General features: G+C 47.7%; 24 non-coding genes across 24 annotated transcripts; all 24 read left to right on the top strand.

The window, feature by feature from the left end:
* The first annotated feature begins 400 nt into the window (after positions 1 to 400).
* TRNAM-CAU (transfer RNA methionine (anticodon CAU)) lies at positions 401 to 473 on the top strand. The gene has a single exon. It is a non-coding gene; the product is annotated as a tRNA-Met (tRNA).
* Positions 474 to 3479: 3006 nt separating this feature from the next.
* On the top strand, positions 3480 to 3552 carry TRNAM-CAU (transfer RNA methionine (anticodon CAU)). Its single transcript has one exon. It is a non-coding gene; the product is annotated as a tRNA-Met (tRNA).
* Positions 3553 to 3629: 77 nt separating this feature from the next.
* On the top strand, positions 3630 to 3702 carry TRNAM-CAU (transfer RNA methionine (anticodon CAU)). The gene has a single exon. It is a non-coding gene; the product is annotated as a tRNA-Met (tRNA).
* Positions 3703 to 4074: 372 nt separating this feature from the next.
* On the top strand, positions 4075 to 4147 carry TRNAM-CAU (transfer RNA methionine (anticodon CAU)). The gene has a single exon. It is a non-coding gene; the product is annotated as a tRNA-Met (tRNA).
* A 912-nt stretch (positions 4148 to 5059) lies between these two features.
* Positions 5060 to 5132, top strand: TRNAM-CAU (transfer RNA methionine (anticodon CAU)). The gene has a single exon. It is a non-coding gene; the product is annotated as a tRNA-Met (tRNA).
* A 522-nt stretch (positions 5133 to 5654) lies between these two features.
* On the top strand, positions 5655 to 5727 carry TRNAM-CAU (transfer RNA methionine (anticodon CAU)). The gene has a single exon. It is a non-coding gene; the product is annotated as a tRNA-Met (tRNA).
* A 76-nt stretch (positions 5728 to 5803) lies between these two features.
* Positions 5804 to 5876, top strand: TRNAM-CAU (transfer RNA methionine (anticodon CAU)). The gene has a single exon. It is a non-coding gene; the product is annotated as a tRNA-Met (tRNA).
* A 76-nt stretch (positions 5877 to 5952) lies between these two features.
* Positions 5953 to 6025, top strand: TRNAM-CAU (transfer RNA methionine (anticodon CAU)). The gene has a single exon. It is a non-coding gene; the product is annotated as a tRNA-Met (tRNA).
* A 76-nt stretch (positions 6026 to 6101) lies between these two features.
* On the top strand, positions 6102 to 6174 carry TRNAI-UAU (transfer RNA methionine (anticodon CAU)). The gene has a single exon. It is a non-coding gene; the product is annotated as a tRNA-Ile (tRNA).
* Positions 6175 to 6549: 375 nt separating this feature from the next.
* Positions 6550 to 6622, top strand: TRNAI-GAU (transfer RNA isoleucine (anticodon GAU)). The gene has a single exon. It is a non-coding gene; the product is annotated as a tRNA-Ile (tRNA).
* A 76-nt stretch (positions 6623 to 6698) lies between these two features.
* Positions 6699 to 6771, top strand: TRNAM-CAU (transfer RNA methionine (anticodon CAU)). Its single transcript has one exon. It is a non-coding gene; the product is annotated as a tRNA-Met (tRNA).
* A 1409-nt stretch (positions 6772 to 8180) lies between these two features.
* On the top strand, positions 8181 to 8253 carry TRNAM-CAU (transfer RNA methionine (anticodon CAU)). The gene has a single exon. It is a non-coding gene; the product is annotated as a tRNA-Met (tRNA).
* A 303-nt stretch (positions 8254 to 8556) lies between these two features.
* On the top strand, positions 8557 to 8629 carry TRNAM-CAU (transfer RNA methionine (anticodon CAU)). Its single transcript has one exon. It is a non-coding gene; the product is annotated as a tRNA-Met (tRNA).
* A 225-nt stretch (positions 8630 to 8854) lies between these two features.
* TRNAM-CAU (transfer RNA methionine (anticodon CAU)) lies at positions 8855 to 8927 on the top strand. The gene has a single exon. It is a non-coding gene; the product is annotated as a tRNA-Met (tRNA).
* Positions 8928 to 10105: 1178 nt separating this feature from the next.
* On the top strand, positions 10106 to 10178 carry TRNAV-CAC (transfer RNA methionine (anticodon CAU)). The gene has a single exon. It is a non-coding gene; the product is annotated as a tRNA-Val (tRNA).
* A 1415-nt stretch (positions 10179 to 11593) lies between these two features.
* On the top strand, positions 11594 to 11666 carry TRNAM-CAU (transfer RNA methionine (anticodon CAU)). Its single transcript has one exon. It is a non-coding gene; the product is annotated as a tRNA-Met (tRNA).
* Positions 11667 to 11743: 77 nt separating this feature from the next.
* Positions 11744 to 11816, top strand: TRNAM-CAU (transfer RNA methionine (anticodon CAU)). Its single transcript has one exon. It is a non-coding gene; the product is annotated as a tRNA-Met (tRNA).
* A 2701-nt stretch (positions 11817 to 14517) lies between these two features.
* Positions 14518 to 14590, top strand: TRNAM-CAU (transfer RNA methionine (anticodon CAU)). Its single transcript has one exon. It is a non-coding gene; the product is annotated as a tRNA-Met (tRNA).
* Positions 14591 to 15113: 523 nt separating this feature from the next.
* TRNAT-CGU (transfer RNA threonine (anticodon CGU)) lies at positions 15114 to 15186 on the top strand. Its single transcript has one exon. It is a non-coding gene; the product is annotated as a tRNA-Thr (tRNA).
* Positions 15187 to 15556: 370 nt separating this feature from the next.
* Positions 15557 to 15629, top strand: TRNAM-CAU (transfer RNA methionine (anticodon CAU)). The gene has a single exon. It is a non-coding gene; the product is annotated as a tRNA-Met (tRNA).
* Positions 15630 to 17284: 1655 nt separating this feature from the next.
* Positions 17285 to 17357, top strand: TRNAM-CAU (transfer RNA methionine (anticodon CAU)). The gene has a single exon. It is a non-coding gene; the product is annotated as a tRNA-Met (tRNA).
* Positions 17358 to 18774: 1417 nt separating this feature from the next.
* TRNAM-CAU (transfer RNA methionine (anticodon CAU)) lies at positions 18775 to 18847 on the top strand. Its single transcript has one exon. It is a non-coding gene; the product is annotated as a tRNA-Met (tRNA).
* An 817-nt stretch (positions 18848 to 19664) lies between these two features.
* On the top strand, positions 19665 to 19737 carry TRNAM-CAU (transfer RNA methionine (anticodon CAU)). Its single transcript has one exon. It is a non-coding gene; the product is annotated as a tRNA-Met (tRNA).
* An 819-nt stretch (positions 19738 to 20556) lies between these two features.
* On the top strand, positions 20557 to 20629 carry TRNAM-CAU (transfer RNA methionine (anticodon CAU)). Its single transcript has one exon. It is a non-coding gene; the product is annotated as a tRNA-Met (tRNA).
* Positions 20630 to 20705: the final 76 nt, after the last annotated feature.

Genomic DNA, 20705 nt, shown 5'->3' with positions numbered 1-20705 from the left:
CGTGAGTTCGATCCCCACCCGGGGCAAAGGCTTTAATCTTCTATGTCCAAGTATACACAAAGAAACTCCATATTCCTTATCCTCGCCCTTCCACGTCGAACAGCCTGGGTAGTTCAGCAGGCAGCGCGTATGTCTCATAATCATACGGTCTGAGTTCGGTCCTCACCTGCCGCAGAGGCTTTTATTGTGAACATCCAAGTTAACTCAAAGCTCCTACTTAGTCATTATACTTGCATTCTGCACAACGAACAGCCTCGCTAGCGCAGCAGGCAGCGCGTAAGTCTCATAATATTAAGGTCGTGAGTTCGAATATCACCCGGGGCATAGCCTTTTATCTTGTATGTCCAAGTATGCACAAAGCAACTTCATATTCTATATAATTGCCTTCCCCCATTGAGCAGCCTCGGTAGCGCAGCAGGCAGCGCGTAAGTCTCATAATCTTAAGGTCGTGAGTTCGATCCTCACCCGGGGCATAGGCTTTTATCTTGTATGTCCAAGTATACACAAAGCAACTTCATATTCTATATAGTAGCCTTCACCCATCGAGCAGCCTCGGTAGTGCAGCAGGCAGCGCGTAAGTCTCATAATATTATGGTCGTGATTTCGATCCTCACCAGGGATATATTCTTTTATCTTGTAAGTCTATTATTCACAAAGCTGCTTTATATTCTTTATCCTTGGCCTCCCCATTCTAGCAGCCTATGTAGCACAGCAGGCAGCACGTAAGTCTCCTAGTCTTATGGTCGTAGGTTCGATCCTCCCCTGAGGTTTAATCTTTCAACATGAATGTCGCAGTTTACACAAAGCTCCTTCCTAGTCTTTATCCTTACAATCCGCAGAATGAGCAGTCTCGGTAGCGCAGCAGGCAGTGCGTGTCTCATAATCTTAAGGTCGTGAGTTCGATTTTCACCCGGGTCATAGGCTTTATTCTTCTATGTCCACGTTTACACAAAACTCCTTCATATTCTTTGTCCTTACATTGCCCGGTAAGTGCAGACTTGGTAACGCAGAAGGCAGCGCGCGAAAGACTCATAATCATACGGTCTTAGTTCGAACTTCACCTGCCGCAGAGGCTTTTATAGTGAACATCCAAGTTAACTCAAAGCTCCGTCTTAGTCATTATACTTGCATTCTGCTCAACGAACAGCCTCGGTAGCGCAGCAGGCAGCGCGTAAGTCTCATAATCTTAAGGTCGTGAGTTCGATCCTCACCCAGCGCATGGGCTTTTATCCTGAATGTCGAAGTATACACAAAGCAACTTCATATTCTTTATCCTCGCCTTGCCACATTGAGCAGCCTCCGTAGCGCAGTAGGCAGCGCGTAGGTCTCATAATCTTAAGGTCGTCAGTTCGGCCCTCACTCGGGGCAAAAGATTTTATCTTGTATGTCCAATTATACACAGAGCAACTTCATATTCTTTATCCTTGCCCTTAAACAACGAGCAGCCTCGGTAGCGCAGCAGGCAGCGCGTCTCTAATCTTAAGGTCGTGAGTTCGATCCTCACCCGGGGCATAGGCTTTAATCTTGTATGTCCAAGTATACACAAAGCAGCTCCATATTCCTTATCCTCGCCCTTCAACGCCCAGCAGCCTCGGTAGCGCAGCAGGCAGCGCGTAAGTCTCATAATCATAAGCTATTAGTTCGATCCTCACCTGCGGCAAAGGCATTTTACATGAACATCCAATTTTACGCAAAGGTCCTTGTTATTCCTTATACTTGCAATCTTCCCCCCCGAGCAGCCTCGGTAGTGCAGCACGCAGCGCGTAAGTCTCATAATATTAAGGTCGTGAGTCGATCCACACCAGGGGCATGGGCTTTTATCCTGTATGTCCAAGTATACACAAAGCAACTTCGTATTCTTTATGCTTGCCTTCCCCCTTCGAGCAGCCTCGGTACCGAAGCAGGCAGCACGTAAGTCTCATAATCTTAAGGTCGTGAGATCATTCCTCACCTGGGGCATAGGCTTTTATCTTGTATGTCCACGTATACACAAAGCAACCTCATATTCTATATAATTGCCTTCCCCCATTCTAGCAGCCTATGTAGGCAGCACGTAAGTCTCTTAGTCTTATGGTCGTGGGTTCGATCCTCCCCTGAGGCTTAGTCTTTCAACATGAATGTCCACGTTTACACAAGACTCCTTCGTATTCTTTGTCCTTACATTGCCCTGTAAGTGCAGACTTGGTAACGCAGCAGGCAGCGCGCGAAAGACTCATAATCATACGGTCTTAGTTCGATCCTTATCTGCGGCAAAGGCATTTATCGTGAACATATAATTTTTTACAAAGTTCTTTCTTATTCTTTATACTTGCACTCTGCACCCCGAACAGCCTCGGTAGCGCAGCACGCAGCGCGTAAGTCTCATAATCTTAAGGTCGTGAGTTCGATCCTCGCCCGGGGCATAGGCTTTTATCTTGTATGTCCAAGTATACACAAAGCAACTTCATATTCTATATAATTGCCTTCCCCCACCGAGCAGCCTCGGTAGCGCAGCAGGCAGCGCGTAAGTGTCATAATCTTAAGGTCGTGAGTTCGATCCTCACCCGGGTCATGGGCTTTTATCTTGTATGTCCAAGTATACACAAAGCAACTTCATATTCTGTATAATGGCCTTCCCCCATTCTAGCAGCCTATGTAGGCAGCAAGTAAGTCTCTTAGTCTTATGGTCGTGGGTTCGATCCTCACCCGGGGCATGGGCCTTTTTTTCTTTATGCTTGCCTTCCCCCATCGAGCAGCCTCGCTATCGAAGCAGGCAGCGCGTAAGTCTCATAATCTTAAGGTCGTGAGTTCGATCCTCGCCCGGGGCATAGGCTTTAATCTTGTATGTCCAAGTATACACAAAGCAACTCCATATTCCTTATCCTCGCCCTTCAACACAGAGCAGCCTCGGTAGCGCAGCAGGCAGCGCGTAAGTCTCATAATCATAAGCTATTAGTTCGATCCTCACCTGCGGCAAAGGCATTTTACATGAACATCCAATTTTACGCAAAGCTCCTTGTTATTTTTTATACTTGCAATCTCCCCCCCGAGCAGCCTCGGTAGCGTAGCCCGCAGCGCGTAAGTCTCATAATATTAAGGTCGTGTGTTCGATCCTCACCCGGGGCATGGGCTTTTATCCTGTATGTCCAAGTATACACAAAGCAACTTCATATTCTTTATGCTTGCGTGCCCCCATCGAGCAGCCTCGGTAGCGCAGCAGGCAGCGCGTCTCTAATCTTAAGGTCGTGAGTTCGATCCTCACCCGGGGCATAGGCTTGCATCCTGTATGTCCAAGTATACACAAAGCAACTCCATATTCCTTATCCTCGCCCGTCCACGTCGGGTAGCCTGGGTAGCGCAGCAGGCAGCGCGTAATTCTCATAATCATTCAGTCTGAGTTGACTTCGATCCTCACCTGCCGCGGAGGCTTTTATAGTGTACATCCAAGTTAACTCAAAGCTCCTTCTTAGTCATTATACTTGCATTTTGCACAACGAACAGCCTCGGTAGCGCAGCAGGCAGCGCGTAAGTCTCATAATCTTAAGGTCGTGAGTTCGATCCTCACCCGGGGCATAGGCTTTTTATCTTGTATGTCCAAGTATACACAAAGCAACTTCATATTCTATATAATTGCCTTCCCCCACCGAGCAGCCTCGGTAGCGCAGCAGGCAGCGCGTAAGTCTCATAATCTTAAGGTCGTGAGTTCGATCCTCACCCGGGGCATAGGCTTTTATCGTGTATGTCCAAGTATACACAAAGCAACTTCATATTATTTAATCGCCTTGCCACGTCGAGCAGCCTCGGTAGCGCAGCAGGCAGCGCGTAAGTCTCATAATATTAAGGTCGTGAGTTCGATCCTCAACCGGGGCAAAGGCTTTAATCTTGTATGTCCAAGTATACACAAAGCAACTCCATATTCCTTATCCTCGCCCTTCAACACCAAGCTCCCTCGGTAGCGCAAGAGGCAGCGCGTAAGTCTCATTATCTTAAGGTCTTGAGTTCGATCCTCAACCGGGGCAAAGACTCTAATCTTGTATGCCCAAGTATACACAAAGCAACTCCATATTCCTTATCCTCGCCCTTCAACACCGAGCAGCCTCGGTAGCGCAGCAGGCAGCGCGTAAGTCTCATAATCATAAGGTCGTGAGTTCGATCCTCACCCGGGGCATGGGCTTTCATCTTGTATGTCCAAGTATACACAAAGCAACTTCATATTCTATATAATTGCCTTCCCCCATTCTAGCAGCCTATGTAGGCAGCACGTAAGTCTCTTAGTCTTATGGTCGTGGGTTCGATCCTCCCCTGAGCCTTAGTCTTTCAACGTGAATGTCCATGTTTACACACAGCTCCTTCCTAGTCTTTATCCTTACATTCCGCAGAATTAGCAGTCTCGGTAGCGCAGCAGGCAGCGCGAAAGTCTCATAATCTTAAGGTCGTGAGTTCGATCCTCACCCGGGGCATGGGCTTTTATCTTGTATGTCCAAGTATACACAAAGCAACTTCATATTTTGTATAATGGCCTTCCCCCATTCTAGCAGCCTATGTAGGCAGCAAGTAAGTCTCTTAGTCTTACGGTCGTGAGTTCGATCCTCAACCGGGGCATGGGGCTTTATCCTGTATGTCCAAGTATACACAAAGCAACTTCATATTCTGTATAATGGCCTTCCCCCATTCTAGCAGCCTATGTAGGCAGCACGTAAGTCTCTTAGTCTTATGGTCGTGGGTTCGAACCTCACCCGGGGCATGGGCCTTTATTCTTTATGCTTGCCTTCCCCCATCGAGCAGCCTCAGTAGCGAAGCAGGCAGCGCGTAAGTCTCATAATCTTAAGGTCGTGATTTCGATCCTCACCGGGGCGTAGGCTTTTATCCTGTATGTCGAAGTATACACAAAGCAACTTCATATTCTTTTAATCGCCTTGCCACGTCGAGCAGCCTCGGTAGCGCAGCAGGCAGCGCGTAAGTCTCATAATATTAAGGTCGTGAGTTCGAATATCACCCGGTGCATAGCCTTTTATCTTGTATGTCCAAGTATACAAAAAGCAACTTCATATTCTTTATCCTTGCCTTGCAACATCGAGCAGCCTCGGTAGCGCAGTAGGCAGCACGTAAGTCTCATAATCTTATGGTCGTGAGTTCGATCCTCACCCGGGGCATGGGCCTTTATCCTGTATGTCCAAGTATACACAAAGCAACTTCATATTCTTTTAATCGCCTTGCCACGTCGAGCAGCCTCGGTAGCGCAGCAGGCAGCGCGTAAGTCTCATAATATTAAGGTCGTGAGTTCGATCCCCACCCGGGGCAAAGGCTTTAATCTTCTATGTCCAAGTATACACAAAGAAACTCCATATTCCTTATCCTCGCCCTTCCACGTCGAACAGCCTGGGTAGTTTAGCAGGCAGCGCGTATGTCTCATAATCATACAGTCTGAGTTCGGTCCTCACCTGCCGCAGAGGCTTTTATAGTGAACATCCAAGTTAACTCAAAGCTCCTTCTTAGTCATTATACTTGCATTCTGCACAACGAACAGCCTCGGTAGCGCAGCAGGCAGCGCGTAGGTCTCATAATATTAAGGTCATGACTTCGATCCTCACCTGGGGCACAGACTTTTATCTTGTATGTTCAAGTATACACAAAGCAACTTCATATTCTATATAATTGTCTTACCCCATTGAGTAGCCTCGGTAGCGCAGCAGGCAGCGCGTAAGTCTCATAATCTTAAGGTCGTGAGTTCGATCCTCACCCGGGGCATAGGCTTTTACCTTGTATGTCCAAGTATACACAAAACAACTTCATATTCTATATAATTGCCTTCACCCATCGAGCAGCCTCGGAAGCGCAGCCGGCAGCGCGTAAGTCTCATAATCTTAAGGTCGTGAGTTCGATCCTCACCCGGGGCATAGGCTTTTATCTTGTATGTCCAAGTATACACAAAGCAACTTCATATTCTTTATCTTCGCCTGGCCCCGTCGAGCAGCCTCGGTAGCGCAGCAGGCAGCGCGTAAGTCTCATAATCTTAAGGTCGTGAGTTCGATCCTCACCCGGGACATAGGCTTACATCCTTTATGTCCAAATATACACAGAGCAACTTCATATTCTTTATCCTTGCCCTTCAGCACCGTGCAGCCTCGGTAGCTCAGTAGGCAGGGCGTAAGTCTTATAATCTTAAGGTCGTGAGTTCGATCCTCACCCGGGGCATAGGCTTTAATCTTGTATGTCCAAATATACACAAAGCAACTCCATATTCCTTATCCTCGCCCTTCAACACCGAGCAGCCTCGGTAGCGCAGCAGGCAGCGCGTAAGTCTCATAATCATAAGCTATTAGTTCGATCCTTACCTGCGGCAAAGGCATTTTACGTGAACATCCAATTTTACGCAAAGCTCCTTGTTATTCTTTATACTTGCAATCTCCACCCCGAGCATCCTCGGTAGCGCAGCAGGCAGCGCGTAAGTCTCATAATAATTAAGGTCGTGAGTTCCAATATCACCCGGGGCATAGCCTTTAATCTTGTATGTCCAAGTATACACAAAGCAACTTCATATTCTTTATCTTTGCCTTGCAACATCGAGCAGCCTCGGTAGCGCAGTAAGCAGCGCGTAAGTCTGATAATCTTAAGGTCGTGAGTTCGATCCTCACCCGGGGCATAGCCTTTAATCTTGTATGTCCAAGTATACACAAAGCAACTTCATATTCTTTATCTTTGCCTTCCCCCATTGAGCAGCCTCGGTAGCGCAGCAGGCAGCGCGTAAGTCTCATAATCTTAAGGTCGTGAGTTCGATCCTCACCCGGGGCATAGGCTTTTATCTTGTATGTCCATGTATACACAAAGCAACTTCATATTCTATATAATTGCCTTCCCCCATTGAGCAGCCTCGGTAGCGCAGCAGGCAGCGCGTCTCATAATCTTAAGGTCGTGAGTTCGATCCTCACCCGGGGCATAGGCTTTTATCTTGTATGTCCAAGTATACACAAAGCAACTTGATATTCTATATAATAGCCTTCACCCATCGAGCAGCCTCGGTAGCGCAGCAGGCAGCGCGTAAGTCTCATTATATTAAGGTCGTGATTTCGATCCTTGCCAGGGATATATTCTTTTATCTTGTATGTCTATTATTCACAAAGCTGCTTTATATTCTTTATCCTTGGCCTCCCCATTCTAGCAGCCTATGTAGCACAGCAGGCAGCACGTAAGTCTCTTAGTCTTATGGTCGTGGGTTTGATCCTGCCCTGAGGCTTTGTCTTTCAACATGAATGTCCCACTTTACACAAAGCTCCTTCCTAGTCTTTATCCTTACATTCCGCAGAATGAGCAGTCGCGGTAGCGCAGCAGGCAGCGCGTGTCTCATAATCTTAAGGTCGTGAGTTCGATTTTCACCCGGGTCATAGGCTTTATTCTTCTATGTCCACGTTTACACAAAATTCCTTCATATTCTTTGTCCTTACATTGCCCGGTAAGTGCAGACTTGGTAACGCAGAAGGCAGCGCGCGAAAGACTCATAATCATACGGTCTTAGTTCGAACTTCACCTGCCGCAGAGGCTATTATAGTGAACATCCAAGTTAACTCAAAGCTCCTTCTTAGTCATTATACTTGCATTCTGCTCAACGAACAGCCTCGGTAGCGCAGCAGGCAGCGCGTAAGTCTCATAATATTAACGTCGTGAGTTCGAATATCACCCGGGGCATAGCCTTTTATCTTGTATGTCCAAGTATACACAAAGCAACTTCATATTCTTTATCCTTGCTTGCAACATCGAGCATCCTCGGTAGCGCAGTAAGCAGCGCGTAGGTCTCATAATCTTAAGGTCGTCAGTTCGGTCCTGACTCGGGGCAAAAGATTTTATCTTGTATGTCCAATTATACACAGAGCAACTTCATATTCTTTATCGTTGCCCTTCAACAGCGAGCAGCCTCGGTAGCGCAGCAGGCAGCGCGTCAGTCTCATAATCCTAAGGTCGTGAGTTCGGTCCTCACCTGGGGCATTGGCTTTAATCTTCTATGTCCACGTTTACACAAAGCACCTTCTTATTCTTTGTTTACATTGCCCGGTAAGTGCAGATTTGGTAACGCAGCAGGCAGCGCGTCTCATAATATTCAGGTTGTGACTTCGAGTCTCACCCGGGGCATAGGCTTTAATCTGGTATGTCCAAGTATACACAAAGCAACTTCATACTCGTTTATCTTCGCCTGGCCCCATCGAGCAGCCTCGGTAGCGCAGCAGGCAGCGCGTAAGTCTCATAATCTTAAGGTCGTGAGTTCGATCCTCACCCGGGGCATAGGATTTTATCTTGTATGTCCAAGTATACACAAGGCAACTTCATATTCTTTATCCTTGCCTTCACCCATCGAGCAGCCTCGGTAGCGCAGCAGGCAGCGCGTCTCTAATCTTAAGGTCGTGAGTTCGATCCTCACCCGGGGCATAGTCTTACATCCTGTATGTCCAAGTATACACAGAGCAACTTCATATTCTTTATCCTTGCCCTTCAGCACCGAGCAGCCGCAGAGGCTTTTAAAGTGAACATCCAAGTTAACTCAAAGCTCCTTCTTAGTCATTATACTTGCATTTTGCACAACGAACAGCCTCGGTAGCGCAGCAGGCAGCGCGTAAGTCTCATAATCTTAAGGTCGTGAGTTCGATCCTCACCCGGGGCGTAGGCTTTTATCTTGTATGTCCAAGTATACACAAAGCAACTCCATATTCCTTATCCTCGCCGTTCCAAGTCGGGTAGCCTGGGTAGCGCAGCAGGCAGCGCGTAATTCTCATAATCATACAGTCTGAGTTCGATCCTCACCTGCCGCGGAGGCTTTTATAGTGAACATCCAAGTTAAATCAAAGCTCCTTCTTAGTCATTATACTTGCACTCTGCACAAAGAACAGCCTCGGTAGCGCAGCAGGCAGCGCGTAAGTCTCATAATCTTAAGGTCGTGAGTTCGACCCTCACCCGGGGCATAGGCTTTTATCTTATATGTCCAAGTATACACAAAGCAACTTCATATTCTATATAATAGCCTTCACCCATCGAGCAGCCTCGGTAGCGCAGCGCGTAAGTCTCATAATCTTAAGGTCGTGAGTTCGATCCTCACCAGGGGCATAGGCTTCTATCTTGTATGTCCAAGTGTACACAAAGCAACTTCATATTCTATATAATTGCCTTCACCCATCGAGCACCCTCGGTAGCGCAGCGCGTAAGTCTCATAATGTTAAGGTCGTGATTTCGATCCTCACCAGGGATATATTCGTTTATCTTGTATGTCTATTATACACAAAGCTGCTTTATATACTTTATCCTTGGCCTCCCCATTCTAGCAGCCTATGTACCAGTTTACACAAACCTCCTTCATCATCATCATCTGTTTACCCTCCAGGTTCGGTTTTTCCCTCGGACTTAGCGAGGGATCACACCTCTACCGCCTCAAGGGCAGTGTCCTGGAGCTTCAGACTCTTGGTCGGGGGATACAACTGGGGAGTATGACCAGTACCTCGCCCAGGCGGCCTCACCTGCTATGCGGACCAGGGGCCTTGTGGAGGGATGGGAAGATGGGAAGGGATAGGCAAGGAAGAGGGAAGGAAGCGGCCGTGGCCTTAAGTTAGGTACCATCCCGGCATTCGCCTGGAGGAGAAGTGGGAAACCACGGAAAACCACCTCTACTCAGTTGACCTCCCGAGGCTGAGTGGACCCCGTTCCAGCCCTTTTCAAATTTCGTGGCAGAGCCGGGAATCGAACCCGGGCCTCCGGGGGTTGGCAGCTAATCACGCTAACCACTACACCACAGAGGCGGACACAAACCTCCTTCCTAGTCTTTATCCTTACATTCCGCAGAATGAGCAGTCTCGGTAGCGCAGCAGGCAGCGCGTGTCTCATAATCTTAAGGTCGTGAGTTCGATTTTAACCCGGGTCATAGGCTTTAATCTTCTATGTCCACGTTTACACAAAACTCCTTCATATTCTTTGTCCTTACATTGCCCGGTAAGTGCAGACTTGGTAACGCAGAAGGCAGCGCGCGAAAGACTCATAATCATACGGTCTTAGTTCGAAACTTACCTGCGGCAAAGGCTTTTATCGTGAACATCCAATTTTTTACAAAGCTCTTTCTTATTCTTTATACTTGCACTCTGCCCCCCGAACAGCCGCGGTAGCGCAGCAGGCAGCGCGTAAGTCTCACGATCTTCAGGTCGTGAGTTCGATCCTCACCCGGGGCATGGGCTTTTATCCTGAATGTCGAGGTATACACAAAGCAACTTCATATTCTGTATCCTCGCCTTGCCAGATCGAACAGCCTCCGTAGCGCAGTAGGCAGCGCGTAGGTCTCATAATCTTAAGGTCGTGAGATCGGTCCTCACTCGGGGCATTGGCTTTAATGTTCTATGTCCACGTTTACACAAAGCACCTTCTTATTCTTTGTCCTTACATTGCCCGGTAAGTGCAGATTTGGTAACGCAGCAGGCAGCGCGTATGTCTCATAATCTTCAGGTCGTGAGTTCGATCCTCACCCGGGGCATAGGATTTTACCATGTATGTCCAAGTATACACAAGGCAACAGCATATTCTTTATCCTTGCCCTTCAACAACGAGCAGCCCCGGTAGCGCAGCAGGCAGCGCGTAAATCTCATAATCCTAAGGTCGTGAGTTCGATTCTCACCTGGAGCATTGGCTTTAATCTTCTATGTCCACGTTTACACAAAGCACCTTCTTATTCTTTGTCCTTACATTGCCCGGTAAGTGCAGATTTGGTAACGCAGCAGGCAGCGCGTAAGTCTCATAATCTTCAGGTCGTGAGTTCGAGTCTCACCCGGGGCATAGGCTTGCATCCTGTATGTCCAAGTATACACAGAGCAACTTCATATTCTTTATCCTTGCCCTTCAGCACCGAGCAGCCTCGGTAGCGCAGCAGGCAGCGCGTAAGTCTCATAATCATAAGCTATTAGTTCGATCCTCACCTGCGGCAAAGGCATTTTACATGAACATCCAATTTTACGCAAAGCTCCTTGTTATTTTTTATACTTGCAATCTCCCCCCCGAGCAGCCCCGGTAGCGTAGCACGCAGCGCGTAAGTCTCATAATATTAAGGTCGTGAGTTCGATCCTCACCCGGGGCATGGGCTTTTATCCTGTATGTCCAAGTATACACAAAGCAACTTCATATTCTTTATGCTTGCCTTCCCCCATCGAGCAGCCTCGGTAGCGCAGCAGGCAGCGCGTCTCATAATCTTAAGGTCGTGAGTTCGATCCTCACCCGGGGCATAGGATTTTATCTTGTATGTCCAAGTATACACAAGGCAACTTCATATCCTTTATCCTTGCCTTCACCCATCGAGCAGCCTCGGTAGCGCAGCAGGCAGCGCGTCTCTAATCTTAAGGTCGTGAGTTCGATCCTCACCCGGGGCATAGGCTTGCATCCTGTATGTCCAAGTATACACAAAGCAACTCCATATTCCTTATCCTCGCCCGTCCACGTCGGGTAGCCTGGGTAGCGCAGCAGGCAGCGCGTAATTCTCATAATCATACAGTCTGAGTTGACTTCGATCCTCACCTGCCGCGGAGGCTTTTATAATGTACATCCAAGTTAACTCAAAGCTCCTTCTTAGTCATTATACTTGCATTTTGCACAACGAACAGCCTCGGTAGCGCAGCAGGCAGCGCGTAAGTCTCATAATCTTAAGGTCGTGAGTTCGATCCTCACCCGGGGCATAGGATTTTTATCTTGTATGTCCAAGTATACACAAAGCAACTTCATATTCTATATAATTGCCTTCCCCCACCGAGCAGCCTCGGTAGCGCAGCAGGCAGCGCGTAAGTCTCATAATCTTATGGTCGTGAGTTCGATCCTCACCCGGGGCATAGGCTTTTATCGTGTATGTCCAAGTATACACAAAGCAACTTCATATTATTTAATCGCCTTGCCACGTCGAGCAGCCTCGGTAGCGCAGCAGGCAGCGCGTAAGTCTCATAATATTAAGGTCGTGAGTTCGATCCTCAACCGGGGCAAAGGCTTTAATCTTGTATGTCCAAGTATACACAAAGCAACTCCATATTCCTTATCCTCGCCCTTCAACACCAAGCTCCCTCGGTAGGGCAGTAGGCAGCGCGTAAGTCTCATCTTAAGGTCTTGAGTTCGATCCTCAACCGGGGCAAAGACTTTAATCTTGTAAGCCCAAGTATACACAAAGCAACTCCATATTCCTTATCCTCGCCCTTCAACACCGAGCAGCCTCGGTAGCGCAGCAGGCAGCGCGTAAGTCTCATAATCATAAGCTATTAGTTCGATCCTCACCTGCAGCAAAGGCATTTTACATGAACATCCAATTTTACGCAAAGCTCCTTGTTATTCTTTATACTTGCAATCTCCACCCCGGGCGGCCTCGGTAGCGTAGCACGCAGCGCGTAAGTCTCATAATATTAAGGTCGTGAGTTCGATCCTAACCCGGGGCAAGGGTTTTTATTCTGTATGTCCAAGTATACACAAAGCAACTTCATATTCTTTATGCTTCCCTTCCCCCATCGAGCAGCCTCGGTAGCGAAGCAGGCAGCACGTAAGTCTCATAATCTTAAGGTCGTGAGGTCGATCCTCACCCGGGGCATAGGCTTTCATCTTGTATGTCCAAGTATACACAAAGCAACTTCATATTCTATATAATTGCCTTCCCCCATTCTAGCAGCCTATGTAGGCAGCACGTAAGTCTCTTCGTCTTATGGTCGTGGGTTCGATCCTCCCCTGAGCCTTAGTCTTTCAACGTGAATGTCCATGTTTACACACAGCTCCTTCCTAGTCTTTATCCTTACATTCCGCAGAATTAGCAGTCTCGGTAGCGCAGCAGGCAGCGCGAAAGTCTCATAATCTTAAGGTCGTGAGTTCGATCCTCACACGGGGCATGGGCTTTTATCTTGTATGTCCAAGTATACACAAAGCAACTTCATATTCTGTATAATGGCCTTCCCCCATTCTAGCAGCCTATGTAGGCAGCACGTAAGTCTCTTAGCCTTATGGTCGTGGGTTCGAACCTCACCCGGGGCATGGGCCTTTATTCTTTATGCTTGCCTTCCCCCATCGAGCAGCCTCAGTAGCGAAGCAGGCAGCGCGTAAGTCTCATAATCTTAAGGTCGTGATTTCGATCCTCACCGGGGCATAGGCTTTTATCCTGTATGTCCAAGTATACACAAAGCAACTTCATATTCTTTTAATCGCCTTGCCACGTCGAGCAGCCTCGGTAGCGCAGCAGGCAGCGCGTAAGTCTCATAATATTAAGGTCGTGAGTTCGAATATCACCCGGTGCATAGCCTTTTATCTTGTATGTCCAAGTATACAAAAAGCAACTTCATATTCTTTATCCTTGCCTTGCAACATCGAGCAGCCTCGGTAGCGCAGTAGGCAGCACGTAAGTCTCATAATCTTATGGTCGTGAGGTCGATCCTCACCCGGGGCATGGGCCTTTATCCTGTATGTCCAAGTATACACAAAGCAACTTCATATTCTTTTAATCGAGTTGCCACGTCGAGCAGCCTCGGTAGCGCAGCAGGCAGCGCGTAAGTCTCATAATATTAAGGTCGTGAGTTCGATCCCCACCCGGGGCAAAGGCTTTAATCTTCTATGTCCAAGTATACACAAAGAAACTCCATATTCCTTATCCTCGCCCTTCCACGTCGAACAGCCTGGGTAGTTCAGCAGGCAGCGCGTATGTCTCATAATCATACAGTCTGAGTTCGGTCCTCACCCGGGGCATAGGCTTTTATCTTGTATGTCCAAGTATAAACAAAGCAACTTCATATTCTACATAATTGCCTTCACCCATCGAGCAGCCTCGTTAGCGCAGCAGGCAGCGCGTAAGTCTCATAATCTTAAGGTCGTGAGTTCGATCCTCACCCGGGGCATAGGCTTTTATCTTGTATGTCCAAGTATACACAAAGCAACTTCATATTCTATATAGTAGCCTTCACCCATCGAGCAGCCTCGGTAGTGCAGCAGGCAGCGCGTAAGTCTCATAATATTATGGTCGTGATTTCGATCCTCACCAGGGATATATTCTTTTATCTTGTAAGTCTATTATTCACAAAGCTGCTTTATATTCTTTATCCTTGGCCTCCCCATTCTAGCAGCCTATGTAGCACAGCAGGCAGCACGTAAGTCTCCTAGTCTTATGGTCGTAGGTTCGATCCTCCCCTGAGGTTTAGTCTTTCAACATGAATGTCCCAGTTTACACAAAGCTCCTTCCTAGTCTTTATCCTTACATTCCGCAGAATTAGCAGTCTCGGTAGCGCAGCAGGCAGTGCGTGTCTCATAATCTTAAGGTCGTGAGTTCGATTTTCACCCGGGTCATAGGCTTTATTCTTCTATGTCCACGTTTACACAAAACTCCTTCATATTCTTTGTCCTTACATTGCCCGGTAAGTGCAGACTTGGTAACGCAGAAGGCAGCGCGCGAAAGACTCATAATCATACGGTCTTAGTTCGAACTACACCTGCCGCAGAGGCTTTTATAGTGAACATCCAAGTTAACTCAAAGCTCCGTCTTAGTCATTATACTTGCATTCTGCTCAACGAACAGCCTCGGTAGCGCAGCAGGCAGCGCGTAAGTCTCATAATCTTAAGGTCGTGAGTTCGATCCTCACCCGGGGCATGGGCTTTTATCCTGAATGTCGAAGTATACACAAAGCAACTTCATATTCTTTATCCTCGCCTTGCCACATCGAGCAGCCTCCGTAGCGCAGTAGGCAGCGCGTAGGTCTCATAATCTTAAGGTCGTCAGTTCGGCCCTCACTCGGGGCAAAAGATTTTATCTTGTATGTCCAATTATACACAGAGCAACTTCATATTCTTTATCGTTGCCCTTCAACAACGAGCAGCCTCGGTAGCGCAGCAGGCAGCGCGTAAGTCTCATAATCCTAAGGTCGTGAGTTCGATCCTCACCTGGGGCATTGGCTTTAATCTTCTATGTCCACGTTTACACAAAGCACCTTCTTATTCTTTGTCCTTACATTGCCGGGTAAGTGCAGATTTGGTAACGCAGAAGGCAGCGCGTAAGTCTCATAATCTTCAGTCGTGACTTCGATCCTCACCCGGGGCATGGGCTTTTATCCTGTATGTCCAAGTATACACAAAGCAACTTCATATTCTTTATGCTTGCCTTCCCCCATCGAGCAGCCTCGGTAGCGCAGCAGGCAGCACGTAAGTCTCGTAATCTTAAGGTCGTGAGTTCGATCCTCAACCGGGGCATAGGATTTTATCTTGTATGTCCAAGTATACACAAGGCAACTTCATATTCTTTATCCTTGCCTTCACCCATCGAGCAGCCTCGGTAGCGCAGCAGGCAGCGCGTCTCTAATCTTAAGGTCGTGAGTTCGATCCTCACCCGGGGCATAGGCTTGCATCCTGTATGTCCAAGTATACACAAAGCAACTCCATATTCCTTATCCTCGCCCGTCCACGTCGGGTAGCCTGGGTAGCGCAGCAGGCAGCGCGTAAGTCTCATAATCTTAAGGTCGTGAGTTCGATCCTCATCCGGGGCATAGGCTTTTTATCTTGTATGTCCAAGTATACACAAAGCAACTTCATATTCTATATAATTGCCTTCCCCCACCGAGCAGCCTCGGTAGCGCAGCAGGCAGCGCGTAAGTCTCATAATCTTAAGGTCGTGAGTTCGATCCTCACCCGGGGCATAGGCTTTTATCGTGTATGTCCAAGTATACACAAAGCAACTTCATATTATTTAATCGCCTTGCCACGTCGAGCAGCCTCGGTAGCGCAGCAGGCAGCGCGTAAGTCTCATAATATTAAGGTCGTGAGTTCGATCCTCAACCGGGGCAAAGGCTTTAATCTTGTATGTCCAAGTATACACAAAGCAACTCCATATTCCTTATCCTCGCCCTTCAACACCAAGCTCCCTCGGTAGCGCAGTAGGCAGCGCGTAAGTCTCATTATCTTAAGGTCTTGAGTTCGATCCTCAACCGGGGCAAAGACTTTAATCTTGTACGCCCAAGTATACACAAAGCAACTCCATATTCCTTATCCTCGCCCTTCAACACCGAGCAGCCTCGGCAGCGCAGCAGGCAGCGCGTAAGTCTCATAATCATAAGCTATTAGTTCGATCCTCACCTGCAGCAAAGGCATTTTACATGAACATCCAATTTTACGCAAAGCTCCTTGTTATTCTTTATACTTGCAATCTCCACCCCGAGCAGCCTCGGTAGCGTAGCACGCAGCGCGTAAGTCTCATAATATTAAGGTCGTGAGTTCGATCCTCACCCGGGGCAAGGGTTTTTATTCTGTATGTCCAAGTATACACAAAGCAACTTCATATTCTTTATGCTTCCCTTCCCCCATCGAGCAGCCTCGGTAGCGAAGCAGGCAGCACGTAAGTCTCATAATCTTAAGGTCGTGAGATCGATCCTCACCCGGGGCATAGGCTTTCATCTTGTATGTCGAAGTATACACAAAGCAACTTCATATTCTATATAATTGCCTTCCCCCATTCTAACAGCCTATGTAGGCAGCACGTAAGTCTCTTAGTCTTATGGTCGTGGGTTCGATCCTCCCCTGAGCCTTAGTCTTTCAACGTGAATGTCCATGTTTACACACAGCTCCTTCCTAGTCTTTATCCTTACATTCCGCAGAATTAGCAGTCTCGGTAGCGCAGCAGGCAGCGCGAAAGTCTCATAATCTTAAGGTCGTGAGTTCGATCCTCACACGGGGCATGGGCTTTTATCTTGTATGTCCAAGTATACACAAAGCAACTTCATATTCTGTATAATGGCCTTCCCCCATTCTAGCAGCCTATGTAGGCAGCAAGTAAGTCTCTTAGTCTTATGGTCGTGAGTTCGATCCTCAACCGGGGCATGGGCCTTTATCCTGTATGTCCAAGTATACACAAAGCAACTTCATATTCTGTATAATGGCCTTCCCCCATTCTAGCAGCCTATGTAGGCAGCACGTAAGTCTCTTAGTCTTATGGTCGTGGGTTCGAACCTCACCCGGGGCATGGGCCTTTATTCTTTATGCTTGCCTTCCCCCATCGAGCAGCCTCAGTAGCGAAGCAGGCAGCGCGTAAGTCTCATAATCTTAAGGTCGTGATTTCGATCCTCACCGGGGCATAGGCTTTTATCCTGTATGTCCAAGTATACACAAAGCAACTTCATATTCTTTTAATCGCCTTGCCACGTCGAGCAGCCTCGGTAGCGCAGCAGGCAGCGCGTAAGTCTCATAATATTAAGGTCGTGAGTTCGAATGTCACCCGGTGCATAGCCTTTTATCTTGTATGTCCAAGTATACAAAAAGCAACTTCATATTCTTTATCCTTGCCTTGCAACATCGAGCAGCCTCGGTAGCGCAGTAGGCAGCACGTAAGTCTCATAATCTTATGGTCGTGAGTTCGATCCTCACCCGGGGCATGGGCCTTTATCCTGTATGTCCAAGTATACACAAAGCAACTTCATATTCTTTTAATCGCCTTGCCACGTCGAGCAGCCTCGGTAGCGCAGCAGGCAGCTCGTAAGTCTCATAATATTAAGGTCGTGAGTTCGATCCCCACCCGGGGCAAAGGCTTTAATCTTCTATGTCCAAGTATACACAAAGAAACTCCATATTCCTTATCCTCGCCCTTCCACGTCGAACAGCCTGGGTAGTTCAGCAGGCAGCGCGTATGTCTCATAATCATACAGTCTGAGTTCGGTCCTCACCTGCCGCAGAGGCTTTTATTGTGAACATCCAAGTTAACTCAAAGCTCCTTCTTAGTCATTATACTTGCTATCCGCACAACGAACAGCCTCGGTAGCGCAGCAGGCAGCGCGTAAGTCTCATAATCTTGAGGTCGTAAGTTCGATCCTCACCCGCAGCATAGGCTTTTATCTTGTATGTCCAAGTATACACAAAGCAACTTCATATTCTATATAATTGCCTTCCCCCATTGAGCAGCCTCGGTAGCGCATCAGGCAGCGCGGAAGTCTCATAATCTTAAGGTCGTGAGTTCGATCCTCACCCGGGGCATAGGCTTTTATCTTATATGTCCAAGTATAAACAAAGCAACTTCATATTCTACATAATTGCCGTCACCCATCGAGCAGCCTCGTTAGCGCAGCAGGCAGCGCGTAAGTCTCATAATCTTAAGGTCGTGAGTTCGATCCTCACCCGGGGCATAGGCTTTTATCTTGTATGTCCAAGTATACACAAAGAAACTTCATATTCTATATAGTAGCCTTCACCCATCGAGCAGCCTCGGTAGTGCAGCAGGCAGCGCGTAAGTCTCATAATATTATGGTCGTGATTTCGATCCTCACCAGGGATATATTCTTTTATCTTGTAAGTCTATTATTCACAAAGCTGCTTTATATTCTTTATCCTTGGCCTCCCCATTCTAGCAGCCTATGTAGCACAGCAGGCAGCACGTAAGTCTCCTAGTCTTATGGTCGTAGGTTCGATCCTCCCCTGAGGTTTAGTCTTTCAACATGAATGTCCCAGTTTACACAAAGCTCCTTCCTAGTCTTTATCCTTACAATCCGCAGAATGAGCAGTCTCGGTAGCGCAGCAGGCAGTGCGTGTCTCATAATCTTAAGGTCGTGAGTTCGATTTTCACCCGGGTCATAGGCTTTATTCTTCTATGTCCACGTTTACACAAAACTCCTTCATATTCTTTGTCCTTACATTGCCCGGTAAGTGCAGACTTGGTAACGCAGAAGGCAGCGCGCGAAAGACTCATAATCATACGGTCTTAGTTCGAACTTCACCTGCCGCAGAGGCTTTTATAGTGAACATCCAAGTTAACTCAAAGCTCCGTCTTAGTCATTATACTTGCATTCTGCTCAACGAACAGCCTCGGTAGCGCAGCAGGCAGCGCGTAAGTCTCATAATCTTAAGGTCGTGAGTTCGATCCTCACCCGGGGCATGGGCTTTTATCCTGAATGTCGAAGTATACACAAAGCAACTTCATATTCTTTATCCTCGCCTTGCCACATCGAGCAGCCTCCGTAGCGCAGTAGGCAGCGCGTAGGTCTCATAATCTTAAGGTCGTCAGTTCGGCCCTCACTCGGAGCAAAAGATTTTATCTTGTATGTCCAATTATACACAGAGCAACTTCATATTCTTTATCCTTGCCCTTAAACAACGAGCAGCCTCGGTAGCGCAGCAGGCAGCGCGTAAGTCTCATAATCCTAAGGTCGTGAGTTCGATCCTCACCTGGGGCATTGGCTTTAATCTTCTATGTCCACGTTTACACAAAGCACCTTCTTATTCTTTGTCCTTACATTGCCGGGTAAGTGCAGATTTGGTAACGCAGAAGGCAGCGCGTAAGTCTCATAATCTTCAGTCGTGACTTCGAGTCTCACCCGGGCCATAGGCTTTAATCCAGTATGTCCAAGTATACACAAAGCAACTTCATATTCGTTTATCTTCGCCTGGCCCCATCGAGCAGCCTCAGTAGCGCAGCAGGCAGCGCGTAAGTCTCATAATCTTAAGGTCGTGAGTTCGATCCTCACCCGGGGCATAGGATTTTATCTTGTATGTCCAAGTATACACAAGGCAACTTCATATTCTTTATCCTTGCCTTCACCCCTCGAGCAGCCTCGGTAGCGCAGCAGGCGGCGCGTCTCTAATCTTAAGGTCGTGAGTTCGATCCTCACCCGGGGCATAGGCTTACATCCTGTATGTCCAAGTATACACAGAGCAACTTCATATTCTTTATCCTTCCCCTTCAGCACCGAGCAGCCTCGGTAGCGCAGTAGGCAGCGCGTAAGTCTCATAATCTTAAGGTGGTGAGTTCGATCCTCACCCGGGGCATAGGCTTTAATCTTGTATGTCCAAGTATACACAAAGCAGCTCCATATTCCTTATCCTCGCCCTTCAACGCCCAGCAGCCTCGGTAGCGCAGCAGGCAGCGCGTAAGTCTCATAATCATAAGCTATTAGTTCGATCCTCACCTGCGGCAAAGGCATTTTACATGAACATCCAATTTTACGCAAAGGTCCTTGTTATTCCTTATACTTGCAATCTCCCCCCCCCCGAGCAGCCTCGGTAGTGCAGCACGCAGCGCGTAAGTCTCATAATATTAAGGTCGTGAGTCGATCCACACCAGGGGCATGGGCTTTTATCCTGTATGTCCAAGTATACACAAAGCAACTTCATATTCTTTATGCTTGCCTTCCCCCTTCGAGCAGCCTCGGTAGCGAAGCAGGCAGCACGTAAGTCTCATAATCTTAAGGTCGTGAGATCATTCCTCACCTGGGGCATAGGCTTTTATCTTGTATGTCCACGTATACACAAAGCAACCTCATATTCTATATAATTGCCTTCCCCCATTCTAGCAGCCTATGTAGGCAGCACGTAAGTCTCTTAGTCTTATGGTCGTGGGTTCGATCCTCCCCTGAGGCTTAGTCTTTCAACATGAATGTCCACGTTTACACAAGACTCCTTCGTATTCTTTGTCCTTACATTGCCCTGTAAGTGCAGACTTGGTAACGCAGCAGGCAGCGCGCGAAAGACTCATAATCATACGGTCTTAGTTCGATCCTTATCTGCGGCAAAGGCATTTATCGTGAACATCCAATTTTTTACAAAGCTATTTCTTATTCTTTATACTTGCACTCTGCACCCCGAACAGCCTCGGTAGCGCAGCAGGCAGCGCGTAAGTCTCATAATCTTAAGGTCGTGAGTTCGATCCTCGCCCGGGGCATAGGCTTTTTATCTTGTATGTCCAAGTATACACAAAGCAACTTCATATTCTATATAATTGCCTTCCCCCACCGAGC

Source organism: Anabrus simplex, chromosome 3 (genome assembly GCF_040414725.1).
Source record: "Anabrus simplex isolate iqAnaSimp1 chromosome 3, ASM4041472v1, whole genome shotgun sequence".
NCBI lineage: Eukaryota > Metazoa > Arthropoda > Insecta > Orthoptera > Tettigoniidae > Anabrus > Anabrus simplex.
The sequence above is the reverse complement of the archived record's forward strand: the minus strand, read 5'-3'. Positions and strand labels throughout refer to the sequence as shown.